The following is a 12,941-nucleotide window of genomic DNA, read 5'->3' as shown; positions in this document are numbered from 1 at the left end:
GAACCTGGCTATATGCAAATTAGTTTGTTCCTGTCCCAGTGCATGATGGGAACAGGGCAAACCAAACTACCAATCCAATTCTTATACTGGGAAGGAGACAAGCTACCGGGGACCGGTTTCTGGCATTTCAGCCGTCGTCGGCCCGGCTTGCTTCAATCCTGATGGTGCAATGAGCATGCATTGCACCATCAGGATTCAAGCAAGCCGGGCCGATGGCGGCTGAAATGCCAGAAACCGGTCCCCGGTAGCTTGTCTCCTTTCTGGTGAAGAATTGGCTTGGTAGTTTGGTCTGCCCTGTTCCCATCATGCACTGGGACAGGAACAGACTAATTTGCATGTAGCCAGGTTCTGAGCTGGGATGGTGCATTGAGCTAAAAAACGGTGATGGATCAAGCCCTGATCTCTTGACTGGGAAGGAGTATTCTGCATCATTCAGAAACTCTGTCCATCACCTTTTCCAAAATTGATTTTATCCACACTAAGGGGCCGATTAGGATGGAGGATTTTCCGCCTCCTCCGGGCCGGCGGAAGCCACCTCCGGCCCGGAGGAGGCGGAAAATCCTCTGCGGACTCACCAAAGACCCACCGCCGCATTACGATGGCTGGTGGGTCTTGGTTTCTGTCCGCTGCTTTTCCGCCGCGGTCGGATTACAACCGCGGCGGAAAAGCTCTCATTTGGCTGGCAGTGTCTATCAGACACCGCCAGCCAAATTAGGAAGCATTAGTAAACATGCTTTTCCGCGGCGGTTTTTCCGCCGTGGAAAAGCATGTGTACTTTTGATTTTGGGGGGCCGTTGCGGGCCCCCAGGGTGTTGGCGGGTGGGGGATGCACATGGGGGGTACCTATGGTACCCCCCAGCATTTACATGCACAATGCGGCAGGCACCGCGCGGTGCCTGCCGCTTTGTGCATGTAAATGTAAAACATGCACTTTTAACATTGCGGCGGGTGCTGCTTGAAGCAGCACCCGCCGCAATGTTAAATATCCAGGATGTGACCGCCAGGGTGGCGGTCACATCCTAATCGCACATGAGGGAACGCCGCAGCCCCTGCGGACGTTCCCTCATACTCTGGGGTCGCGGACGGACTCAAGTCCGTCCGCGATCCTAATCGACCCCTAAGTGTGGGAGGGTATACTCAGACGTGAGTCCCTAGCTCATTGCACCATCAGGATTCAAGCAAGCCGGGCCGATGACAGCTGAAATGCCAGAAACCGGTCCCCGGTAGCTTGTCTCCTTTCTGGTGAAGAATTGGCTTGGTAGTTTGGTCTGCCCTGTTCCCATCATGCACTGGGACAGGACCAGACTAATTTGCATGTAGCCAGGTTCTGAGCTGGGATGGTGCAGTGAGCTAAAAAACGGTGATGGATCAAGCCCTGATCTCTTTACTGGGTAGGAGTATTCTGCATCATTCAGAAACTCTGTCCATCACCTTCTCAACACTGCCTCTCCTGCCCCAGTTCTGAAAATGATCATAACTTGGAATCTATCTTTACTATGATTGTTATTGACTGTTTTGTGCTCAGGGAGGATTGTACTTATTATGTTTAGGTGCCCACTAGGTGGGTTTCTGTGGGGTCGTCTGGTAACCGACCTCTCTCCTAACCCTTAGAAGCACACACTATACTTTGAAATGGAGTTACTTTTGCCCAGACTTATAGTTGAGCGCCTGACCTTAACCTGGTTACCAAAAGCTTGTGTTTCCTGAAATAGATCAGGAGTGCCTGGGCCCAAGTCATCCTAGTGGCACCAGATTGGGCCAAGAGATTTTGGTACCCAGAACTCCTGGGTATGAGCATCTTGTCTCTGATCAAATTACCACTTTTGGAGGATCTTCTGTTTCCGCAGCAGGGCTGGGTGCTGCGCCTGGACCTGCACAATGTGCATCTCCCTATTTGGAGACTGAGTGGCTGCAGTTGACCTGCGTCACCCTTTTCTCTCTGGTCATTGATATCATCTTAGATGCGAGGCATCCTTCCACAACATCAGTGTACTGCAGTTGTCAGGACAGATTTGTGGAGTGGTGCAGCACCTGACAAACTGACCCATTACAGGTGAAGGTTTCTGAAGTTTTTATGTTTATTCTGTCCTGGCCCAGCAAGGACTTACTCTGGACACTGTTAAAGGCTACTTATCAACTCTTTTGTCCTTGTTACAGTGGCTCTCATTTTTTAAATCCCCAGTTGTGACGAGATTTTTGAAAGGTTTGCCACATTTAGCTTTGTGATGCCACACTTTATTGATGCACACCCCTTTTGAGCCCTTGCACATTTGTCCATTGGGAATTCTGATGTTGGAGTTAATCTTTCTTATCACCATAAAGTCTGCTTAGTTTGTGAGCGAGCTGCAGGTTCTTTCTGTGAACCCAGCTTATTCAACATTCTTTCCCAATAAATTGGTGTTGAGGACCTAAGCATTTTTTCTACTGAAAGTGGTCACTTCATTTCATGTTGGACAGGCTATCACCCTTTCTGCATTCTTTGCTCCACCTCTTCCATCTAAGTAAGAAGAGAGTCTGCAATGTTTAGACTATAAAAGGACACTGACCTTTCATATTGATAGTACTAAAGAATACCGAATGGATGATAAGATCTTAGTAGGGGGTTCCAAAGCAAAGACGGGCAAGGCAGTACAGAAAGGAACCATCTTAATGTCTCTGCCTATAGGTCTGCTACGCACTGGCTAAAAAGTGGACCCCTTGAGGCTTACAGGCTCAATTTATCAGAGCCAGAGCCAGAGCCAAAGCTGCTACCTCTGAATTGGCATGCAGAGTGCCTGACCTGAACATTTGTTAGGCGACTAATGGGTGTCTGTGCATAGGTTCATGAAGGACTAGTGCCTTTACAGTCATGTCCGTCAAGAGGGTTATTTTGGCTTCCCGGTCTTGCCAGACTTTTTAATCTGAGCGAGTTTACAAATTTACCTCCCTGGGAGGTGTTGCTGTATTATCCGTTCACAAGGTGTGGAATCTGCAGTTAGAAGTATCCATGAGGAGAGCATGTTACCTACGTTTGGTAATGATCTTTCTGGTGGATTATCTATGTAGCCCACAGATTCCTCACTGACCATTCCACTTCCGTTTTCTGTAAACTGGATTGTTTATTACCTTCTAAAAAGGGTCTCTAATTAGAGATCTGAACACTGGTCAGACCAATCTGCCAATGAAATGAACTCTGCATCTCAAGGCGCGGGCAGCCTAGAAAGCAGCTGACCGCGCACATGACTAGTGCTTATATGCAGCTCCGCTGTTCACCTCTGTAGTCGGCAACAACAGCGTGAGGCTGCCCAACACCTCCTACCAGCGCTCCGGAGTACTACTTTAATGTTTTTGGATCCAGTCAGATGCTTGGAGGCTATTCACAAGATGAGAAATCTGAAGTTAAATAGAACATCCACCATAAGTATGGTTACTGAATGTTCAACATACTCCAAACTGACTGCTTGCTCTAAATACATTTTCAGCTTTGGCTACAGGTTGCCCTGCTGTGAGGCATCACAGATCATCATAAGGCCGTCTATAATTTGTTTAGAAAATACCTGATGCCAGAAATCCTTGTAGGACAAGTAATTTAAACCTCAATTCTTTCTCTACTGACCTACCAGACAGAGAATCAAAAAGAATAAATTTGATTGGCCAAAAATTATTTTCTTTCCCCAGTTTGATATTACTCTCCCCGAAAGCAGTCTTACGTGTGGGCCTGCTACACACATCCTTTGGCACAGACAGACAAGGTATTGCCATCTTTGCCAGAGGACATGCACAACCCATCTGCTCAGAAAGTACATGGTGGGTCACTATAAGTATGTTCTGTATTCTGGAATGAACAGTATACATTCTGTCATATGTGCTATGACCATCAGCATCATTATTAGATGGCATACGTGTATGAGTCCTATTGGATTCTCACCGGACTTCCAGGCTTCCCTAATAGACATGCCATTTGGTGGATCTAGGCGCTTAGGGAGAGAAGGCTGATACATCCTTAAGAGAAATGTAAAGACAGGAAGCACCAGCCCACTCACTGAGGTAGATTTCCCCTGCTTGCCAATTCCATCAGCAATATTCAAAATTCCTTCAGCGATATTCAATGTTTAGAGGGTACTCAAGTGGCCTCATGTATCACCAGTGACAACCTTATCAGACTGTACTGCTACCAATGAAAAAAAACACCACTGGGTATGGGCTCCCAACAGCAAGGCCAAGCCACTGACTACTGTCAAACAAAAATCATGCCAATACTGTTCTCCTTGTTTCTTGATTAAATTTAACTCCACATATGATTTAAACAATATGTGTAAACACAGTTTGTTACCAGAATACATCTATTTTATTTTTCTCTTTAGTTTTGATTCATTATTTTGGTTAAATGTTCACCAATTTTCACATTTCAAAAAAAAACTATTTAAGACATACAACAACATTAATCAAATGTTTTCTAAAACTTTACCCTCTATTCACAAAATGCCATAGACCATTTAGTTTGTCTGTGTAACAGTTGAAAAAACATTACAGTAATCTTATGGCTCAATACACAAAAGGTCTACGCGTTTCGAACTCGCAATTGGTTGTGGAGTTCTCATCAGGCCCATAAACTTTCAACACAAAAGGCTTGTATCTGTACCATTTGAACCACGACGCTGAACACTTAGTTCCTCAGCAGTCATACATTTTGGGTAATTCAGCCAGCCTTTTAAAATCTCAGCCGGCGCTGTGTACAGGGTTGTTTCGATGGCTACCTTGTGAAGGCGCCTTTGTGGCCAGACTGTTGTTACACAGACAAACTAAATGGTCTATAGCATTTTGTGAATAGTGTATTTAAAGTGTAAATAGTATTGTGGGGTGTATGTATGTGAGAGATAGTATGATTGAGGTATGAAGTCATTGTGAGTATGAATATGAATGTGTAGAGGGTAAAGTTTTAGAAGAAATTTGATTAATGTTGTTGTATGTCTTGTATAGTTGTTTTTGAATCGTGAAAATTAGTGAAAATGTAACCAAAATAATGAATCAAAACTAGAGAAAAATAACAGATTTATTCTGGCAGCAAACTGTGTTTACACATATTGTTTAAATCATATGTGGAGGTCAATTTAATCAAAAAACAAGGAGAACAGCATTGGCATGATTTTTGTTTGACAGTACTGCTACCAAGGCATTTTGATGTGGCAGTATGGCAGAAGAAAAGGAGGTTCTAAAGGACACAGCTTATTACAGCACCATTGCTCCTCAGTTTCCTCTTTGTCATGCACTGCTGTAAAACCTCTTTACTTCACACTCAAATCTCATACTGGGACCCATGGGTGCCAGAATCCAATATTACCTACCTTTCTGGCATTCCATCATATCAGATCAATGGTTCTTCCGAATTAACCAAGTTGGTAATGCACTCTTTCTGAATGCACCTCCCAACATTCGTCCCTCAGGCGTTGGCGGAGCAGGTCACAATACTGTCAAAGGAACTAAATATGTTGCTCACCATAGTGGCGATCAAGTCTGTACTGGAGATGGAAAAAGGACTGGGGTCCTTCTTTCAGCACTTTTTGGCCCGATGCAAGACGGTCCACAAGAATGATGGGAGTCTAGATCTCAGAGTCTTGAACTATTTCCTCAAGAAGGAGAAGTTGAAAATACTGGCTTGCTCAGTTTCTACAGACTTTTGATCCTAAAGACTGCGTAGTGTCTCCAACTTGCCAGAAGCATTATTTCATGTGCTGGTCTTGCAGTGATGAGGTCTGTTATTTACAGAGGTCATGATGCTAGTTGTGGCACATCTTTGCAGATCAGGATACCATTGTTCCAATACCAGTATAACTGGCTGCGGAATGCAGGCTCACCCCAGCTGGTCTTGTAACGCTTACGAATAACAATATTATTGCAGTTCACCCTGGGGTTCACTAGCAACAAGCCCAAATCTCATCTCCCGATGGTGCAGAGTATTCCCTTTATTGGACACCCCTGCAGTGAGTCTGGGACATTCAGGCTATGATCTCAATGTTTCGGGTGAAAGCTTCTCTTCCAGTTTTAATATAGCTAAGCTTAGTTAAGCTTGTGACAGTGTAATCCCATAGGACTACAGGGATTGCTGATGCCCAATCCCTGTAGTCCTATGTGGGTCATTCAATTAAATCTGAGACGATGGTTGGCCCAGCACTGGGGTTGATCTTTATACTAAATCTGCATCTCTAACAAGGCAATGCAGGCTCATGATGGAGGATGAGTTAACATGTCACAAGCAGTTTTCCTTGCCCCCTCCAGATTTCACAGTAGGTGGAGATCAGGGTTTCTGGTGTACATTGGAGCAGCAATACCACTAAAACGTCTGGAGTACTGTGCCATCCAGCTAGCCCTAAAGGTCTTTCTCCCTTACATCAAGTATGATTCAGTCCATATGCTCAAGGACAGCATGGCCACTATGTGGTTCTGCAGTAGACAGGTGAAATGAGGTCTTATGCCCTCTCTCAGAAGCTCTGGTCTTTATGAATGGCTGGCATTTCAAAGGATTTCCTTGACTGTATGTCACCTAGCAGGATCCCTCAAAGACAGTCAAGTCAGATGGGGCAGAGTTGATTCTGGTGGTTTTGGGACAGGAGACTGCGATACTCCAAATGTCTGACTCTGAGCATCTGCCCTCGGGTTCTACTTTCTGTTGAGGAGGACCCGCTCTCCCAGCAGCAAGGCAGCATGCAACTAAAGAGCCTCCACAATATACACCTTCATGTGTGAAGATTGAGTAGAAATAACTTACAGGATTTGATTAAATGTTTGAGGTTTATGTTGTCATTTTGACTCTTCACTGCCCTTCTAAAAACATCTATTTAGTCAGACTACTGGTTAAAGTTTGTCAACTAATGTGAAGATCAGCATATTGACACCCTACAGGCTAGATTGTCAGATATATTTTTTGTTTGTGGTAACTTTGGTATGTTGAGGATTACGTCTCTGCCAGTTTGATCTTCTTCCAAGTCTGTTCAACTCTCATTATTCAAAGCATCTTTTGTGATGGGTGTTCTAAAAGTCTTTCAAGTATATTTTCTCAGGTCACTTTCGTTATGCAGAAATGAGACCTCAGTTTGGTTCTTCAGTTCTCATTGTGCGCTCCTTTTCATCCTCCTCACAGTTGTACTCTGAGAATCTTGCTCGTGAGAATATGGTTTTCAGGTCTACACTTTTGTGTGGATTTACAAGGTGAGGAATCTGTGGATAGACGCATCCATCAGGAAAAGAAATTACTTACCTTCAGTAATGCTGTTTGTGGTGAATACTCTAACATCAGATTCCTTATCACTGCCCATCTCCCTGTTCTGTGGTGAGCACTTTCTGATATTAAAAAGGACCGCAGTTACCTTTCACAAAAAAGCCAGTGGAAAAATCAGTTGTTAGCTACACTTCGTTTGTTGGACACATATGTCTACTAATTAAATTGGCATCAGTGTGCATGGTTGATGCTGTAGGCAGCACCATATTGTCATGTTTGCAGGCTGGATGGGGCAGCAGCGGAGTTTATCTGAAAGAGACACGTTAGTGATAGATTCCTTACCTTAGAATATCCCCAGGCGTCAGACTGGATCTGGAAATTTTGCTAGCAGTACCCCTGCGCATCAGTAGGTGGCGTTGTGCGGCTCGGCGTCCGTCGCTGGAGTCGTTTGCACCGAGATGACGTTGAAATATGTCGGTGGTGGACCCTCACAACGTTTGTCTCTACTGCCTTGAGCGTGACCATGACTCCCAGTCCTGTCTGGACTGTAGGGCTATGGCACCGAAGGCCTTGAGGGAGCGGCGCCGCAAGTTGCTCGAAGTTTGGCACTCATTCCCTCGCCTCTCGAGGTCCAGGGGGTCATTCCCATGACCGCTCGAGGAGCCATCATCACCGCTCCTCGGGATCCAAGTCTTCACTCTCGGATTCGGGTAAGAAACGACACAAAAAGAAGTAGAAGAAGCGTGTTCGCTCTCCGACGTCCCCCTTGTCGGTCTTCGGATGCGGACGAGGGGGACAGGGGCTTCGGCCCTGCGGCTCCTTTGGAGCCTGGGAGTCCCACGGGCTACCCGCCTTACCCGGGTCCATCGGCGACTCCCGCCCAAATGCAAGAATTCTTTGCTACCATGGACCGCCTGTTTAGGCCTCGGGCTCCCGCCGGTGCGCCTTCAGGCCCTGCTGTCTCATGTTGGGATCTTGCTGGTCTGTCGACTTCTCCCGCAGATCCAGCCCCGGTGTTGCAGGATCCTGCACCGCTGGCTCCCGCCACGGCGCCAAGAGGTCCCATGCTACCGGTTCCGGCGCTGTCCTCGGCTCTCCCAGCGGCGCCGCAATGGATACCGCTGGCTCCGCCTCTGCCCCGATTCCCGGATGGTTTTGTCACCACCTGGAATCCGATTTGGGACACGGTGTCGGCTCGGCGCCAGGAGCGGCGCCGTTATTTCCCTCCCCGATCCCTGCGCTGATGCACCAGCGGCAGAGGACGATTTGGAGGGGTCGGATGACCCTCTTGCTGGTCAGTGTGATTCTGAGCAGGACTGGGTGGACTATTTGGAGGAGGACGGCGGGCTTGACGTCTCCTGTGATCCGGGGTTTGCCTCTCCCCCACCCACTATGGAGGAAGGCACCTCTTATACTGTGGTGCTCCGTCGGGCAGCGGAGGTCCTTAACCTCGATCTCCCCACGGTGACCCTTAACACTAATCGCCTCACTGAGGTGCTCCATTCGGCGTCCACCACATCGGAGCCACAGCTGCACTTTAATGATGCCCTCACTGAAGTCTTATTGGGCACTTGGTCGTGGCCAACCACAGGGGCTCTGTGGATAAAAATGTCACCAGGCGTCATCGCCCGGAACCGGGTGACCCTACCTTTCTGACTACTTATCCCACACCGGAGAGTTTAGTCATTCAAGCCTCGACGTCCAGCCAGCTTGCCTTTTACACTGAATTCTTACCGAAGTCCTGATAAGCTTCTTCTTTTGAGTATGTTGATATTAATGAAATGTTAAGCGTCTTTCTAGGTGATGGTTAGACTGCAGTATGTTGCATAGTGTTTACCACAGGAACACTCTGACATTTCTTACCAGTTAAAATTGCAAATGGAACTACATAGGTTTCCTTAAGGTCAGAAAAAACTGAATAACGAGGTCTGCACGTTGTGATATCCGACTTGCACTGAAAGCATTACTTCCCCCTGTCCGGGGAAGTGTAGTGCAGGTGTTCATGGACAACACCACTGCCATGTGGTACTGCAACAAACAGGGCGGGGTGGGGTCGTGGACACTGTCAGGAGGCTCTGCGCCTCTGGACATGGTTGGAACATCATCAAGGTATTACCTTGGTGGTTCAACGCCTGGCAGGTTCTCTGAATGCCTGGGCGGACGAACTCAGCCGCCTGGTGCATTATGGATCAGGAATGCATCTGAACTTGGACGTGGGGCAAGGTCTCCTTCTGCAGTGGGGAGAGCCTTGGTTAGATCTATTCGCCACCGAAGAGAACACACAATGTCATCAGTCCTGCGCGTTGGAATTTCCAAGGCGGCACTCGCTCGTGACGCTTTTCGTCACAAGAGAATTGCGGTCTGTTGTACGCCTTTTTGCCTATACCACTTCTGCCCAGAGTGCTGAAGAAGATTCGGCACGACCGGGCCCAGAGCGCTGAAGAAGATTCGGCACGACCGGGCCCAAGTCATTCTTGTGGCTCCGGATTGGGCACGAAGATACTGGTATCCCGAGCTACTCTGCATGGCGATCGATCCCCCGATCTGACTGCCTCTTCGGGAGGATCTTCTGTCGCAGCAGCAGGGGACGGTCCTCCACCCAAACCTGTCCAGCCTCCACCTCCATGCGTGGAGATTGAGCGGCGACAATTGAGAGCTTTCGATCTTCCTCCCGAAGTCTGTGATATCATTTTGGCAGCCAGGCGTCCCTCCACAAAAACGGTATACGCCTGCAGGTGGAACAAGTTTGTGGCATGGTGCACAGCGAAGGCTGTGGATCCCCTTTCTGCCCCTCTTTCCAAAGGTTCTTTTGTTCCTTCTTTCTTTGGCGCAGCAGGGCTCTGCTCTAGGCACTATCAAAGGTTCTCTTTCAGCCATTTCCGCCTTTCTACGGCTTCCTGAACAGCCTTCTCTTTTAAAGTCCCCGGTTGTTAACCGTTTTCTGAAAGGCATTACGCACACGTTCCCTCCTGTGCCGTTCATCATGCCTCAATGGGACTTAAACCTTGTCTTGACGTTCCTGATGTGCGCTCACTTTGAGCCCCTTCATAACTGTCCTTTGCGTCTTCTCACCTTAAAGACTGCTTTCATGGTTGCTATCACCTCTGCCAGAAGAGTGAGTGAGCTCCAGGGTCTTTCTTCTAAACCTCCTTTCCTTTCTGTTCATCCTGACAAGGTGGTTCTGAGGACCCGTCCAATTTTCTTGCCAAAGGTTGTCACGCCCTTCCGCATCAGGCAGACCATCACATTGCCCACCTTCTTTCTGCCTCAGCATCCGTCCAAAGAGGAAGAGAAGGCTCTACCGTCCGGACCCGAAGCGTGGGCTCTACTTCTACCTGAGCCGCACACAACAGTTCCGGGTGGATGACCAGCTCTTTGTTGGCTACGTGGGTGCCAAAAAAGGTCAGGCTGTGCACAAACAGACCATCTCTCGGTGGGTCGTTCTCTGCAGCAAGGCCTGTTACTCGTTGGCTAAGAAGGAGCCTCCTGTGGGGCTGCGTGCCCATTCCACCAGGGCAACAGCAGCCACTACCGTCTTGGGACACGGCGTTCCCGTGCAGGACATTTGTCACGCTGCTACGTGGGCCTCGAAGCACACGTTAACCAAGCATTACTGCTTTGAGAGTCAAGTCCGGAGAGACGGCTTCTTTGACCGTTCTGTTCTCCGTGACTTTCTGGTGTAATCTTTTTCGCAGACCCACCGGGGTTAGTATTGCTGGGGTATCTATTCTAAGGTAAGGAATCTATCACAAACGTGACTCTTTCAGATGCCCAAGTTACTACTTGTGTAACAATATATCTGTAAGAGACATTAGCTAGTGATAGATTCCTTACTACCCCACCCATCCTCCCCGTTCTGCGAACTGATTACTAGGGTTAAGGACATCCCTTTCAGGGCTCTAGTTTCATGACACCAGTAGTCTGTTTCTTGCTTGGCTCTGCGTTCCTGGCACAGAAAGTTGTGCACAGAACTGACGTCCGCGTGCATGAGTGGTGCCTAAGTGGTCTCCGAGACGTTATCCTGACGCATACGACGCCAACGATGATTGCGGAGCCGCAAGACACCATCTGCTGACGCTTAGAGGTACTGCTAGCAAAACTTTCCGGATCCAGTCTGACGCCTGGGATATTCTAAGGTAAGGAATCTATCACTAACTAATGTCTCTTACAGATATATCGTTACACAAGTAGTAACTTGAGCAATGGCACTATATGCCATCACGCAGGAGCTATTGTAAGACCTTCGAAGTCCTGTCTTTCTTCTGAGAAAAATCAAAAAGTAAGGAATCTGTGGTAAGATAAAGTATCCAGCACAATGAGTGTTTCCAAATGGAAGTAATTTATTTGTTACAGCATACAACACATATACTTTTTTGTATATTTGACAGTAAGTTTTTATATATCTATAAACTTACTTTGCATTTGCTTAGTACAATGCTACTTGTAGACCTCTGAAAATGTCAGCCAGCTTGCCTTTTACACTGAATTCTTACCGAAGTCCTGATAAGCTTCTTCTTTTGAGTATGTTGATATTAATGAAATGTTAAGCGTCTTTCTAGGTGATGGTTAGACTGCAGTATGTTTCATAGTGTTTACCACAGGAGCACTCTGACATTTCTTACCAGTTAAAATTGCAAATGGAAGTACATAGGTTTCCTTAAGGTCAGAAAAAACTGAATAACGAGGTCTGCACGTTGTGATATCAGTTGAGGCAAAGGTGGGGCTTCCTTCACGTATAAAATGCATACAGAAAGGAACTTATGAGAAGGCTTAGTGCAAGACAAATAAAAATGTGTCAAAATGTATTTGATGCAGAATATAAGGATATGTTGACCTTTATAAAGCACATCATAGGCATTTTCTTTTCATGTTATGGGCTTAAGATTTTGTTTGTTAATAATGGTTGCTGAGCTTCACCCTGCACCCCCTTCCTACAAGATGTAGGACTTCTCTCTGAAGCACAGTAAGTTCTATTCATCTTCTTTTGGAATCAGATTGCTAAGTGATATGCGTATATGAGCCAGCATCAGGGTGGGCCTTTGGATACTGTTAGAAGTTCAAATAAGATTTGATGAGTCAAAGATCCTAAATGAGCACTCTTTTGGTGCAGTCCAAAAATGATAATAGGATCTATTTCTCTCGGGAAAATATCGTTGATGCACACATTATTGTTTCACCAGTATAGAGTTTCCTACAGGCATACTTATTTATTTATAGTTTATGTGCTGAAGCATTTAAAGAAATTCTGTATTTTTTTCCTTTTCCCTGTGTTTCTCCCTGTTGATTACACTGCTTCGGTTTTTACAAGATAGACGGAATATTTCCATTCTTCTAGGCCTTCATGTGTCTGTGAAAGAAGTACTGTTGGTGTACTCACCTGTAGGTTTTCTTCTCTCGTGAAAATGAAAAATAGTGGTGGATCTTTAAGTAATTGTGCCCCAGTTCTGTCCATCTTAAGTAAATGGTGTGAAATTAAGACAAATCTATAATAACAGTTAAACAGCCGATGTCAGATTGGACCACTCATGCCCCACTAGACGATGGAGACCCTTATTTGAATACCGAACATCACCAGCAGCTGTTTCTGGTTTTCATCATTCAGGACAACATTATGTTCACGAGTCAAATAGACTTCGCGAAATATAGAATTATACCCAGTGGGAACATCGTAGGACCCCGACCCCCAAATAGTACCATAAATTTCAAGAAATGGTTCACTTACTATAGTAGTGATGAGAGGTCTAAC

This window comes from Lissotriton vulgaris, chromosome 6 (assembly GCF_964263255.1).
Source record: "Lissotriton vulgaris chromosome 6, aLisVul1.2, whole genome shotgun sequence".
In the NCBI taxonomy this organism is placed as follows: Eukaryota; Metazoa; Chordata; class Amphibia; order Caudata; family Salamandridae; genus Lissotriton; species Lissotriton vulgaris.
This window is presented reverse-complemented; position numbering follows the sequence as displayed.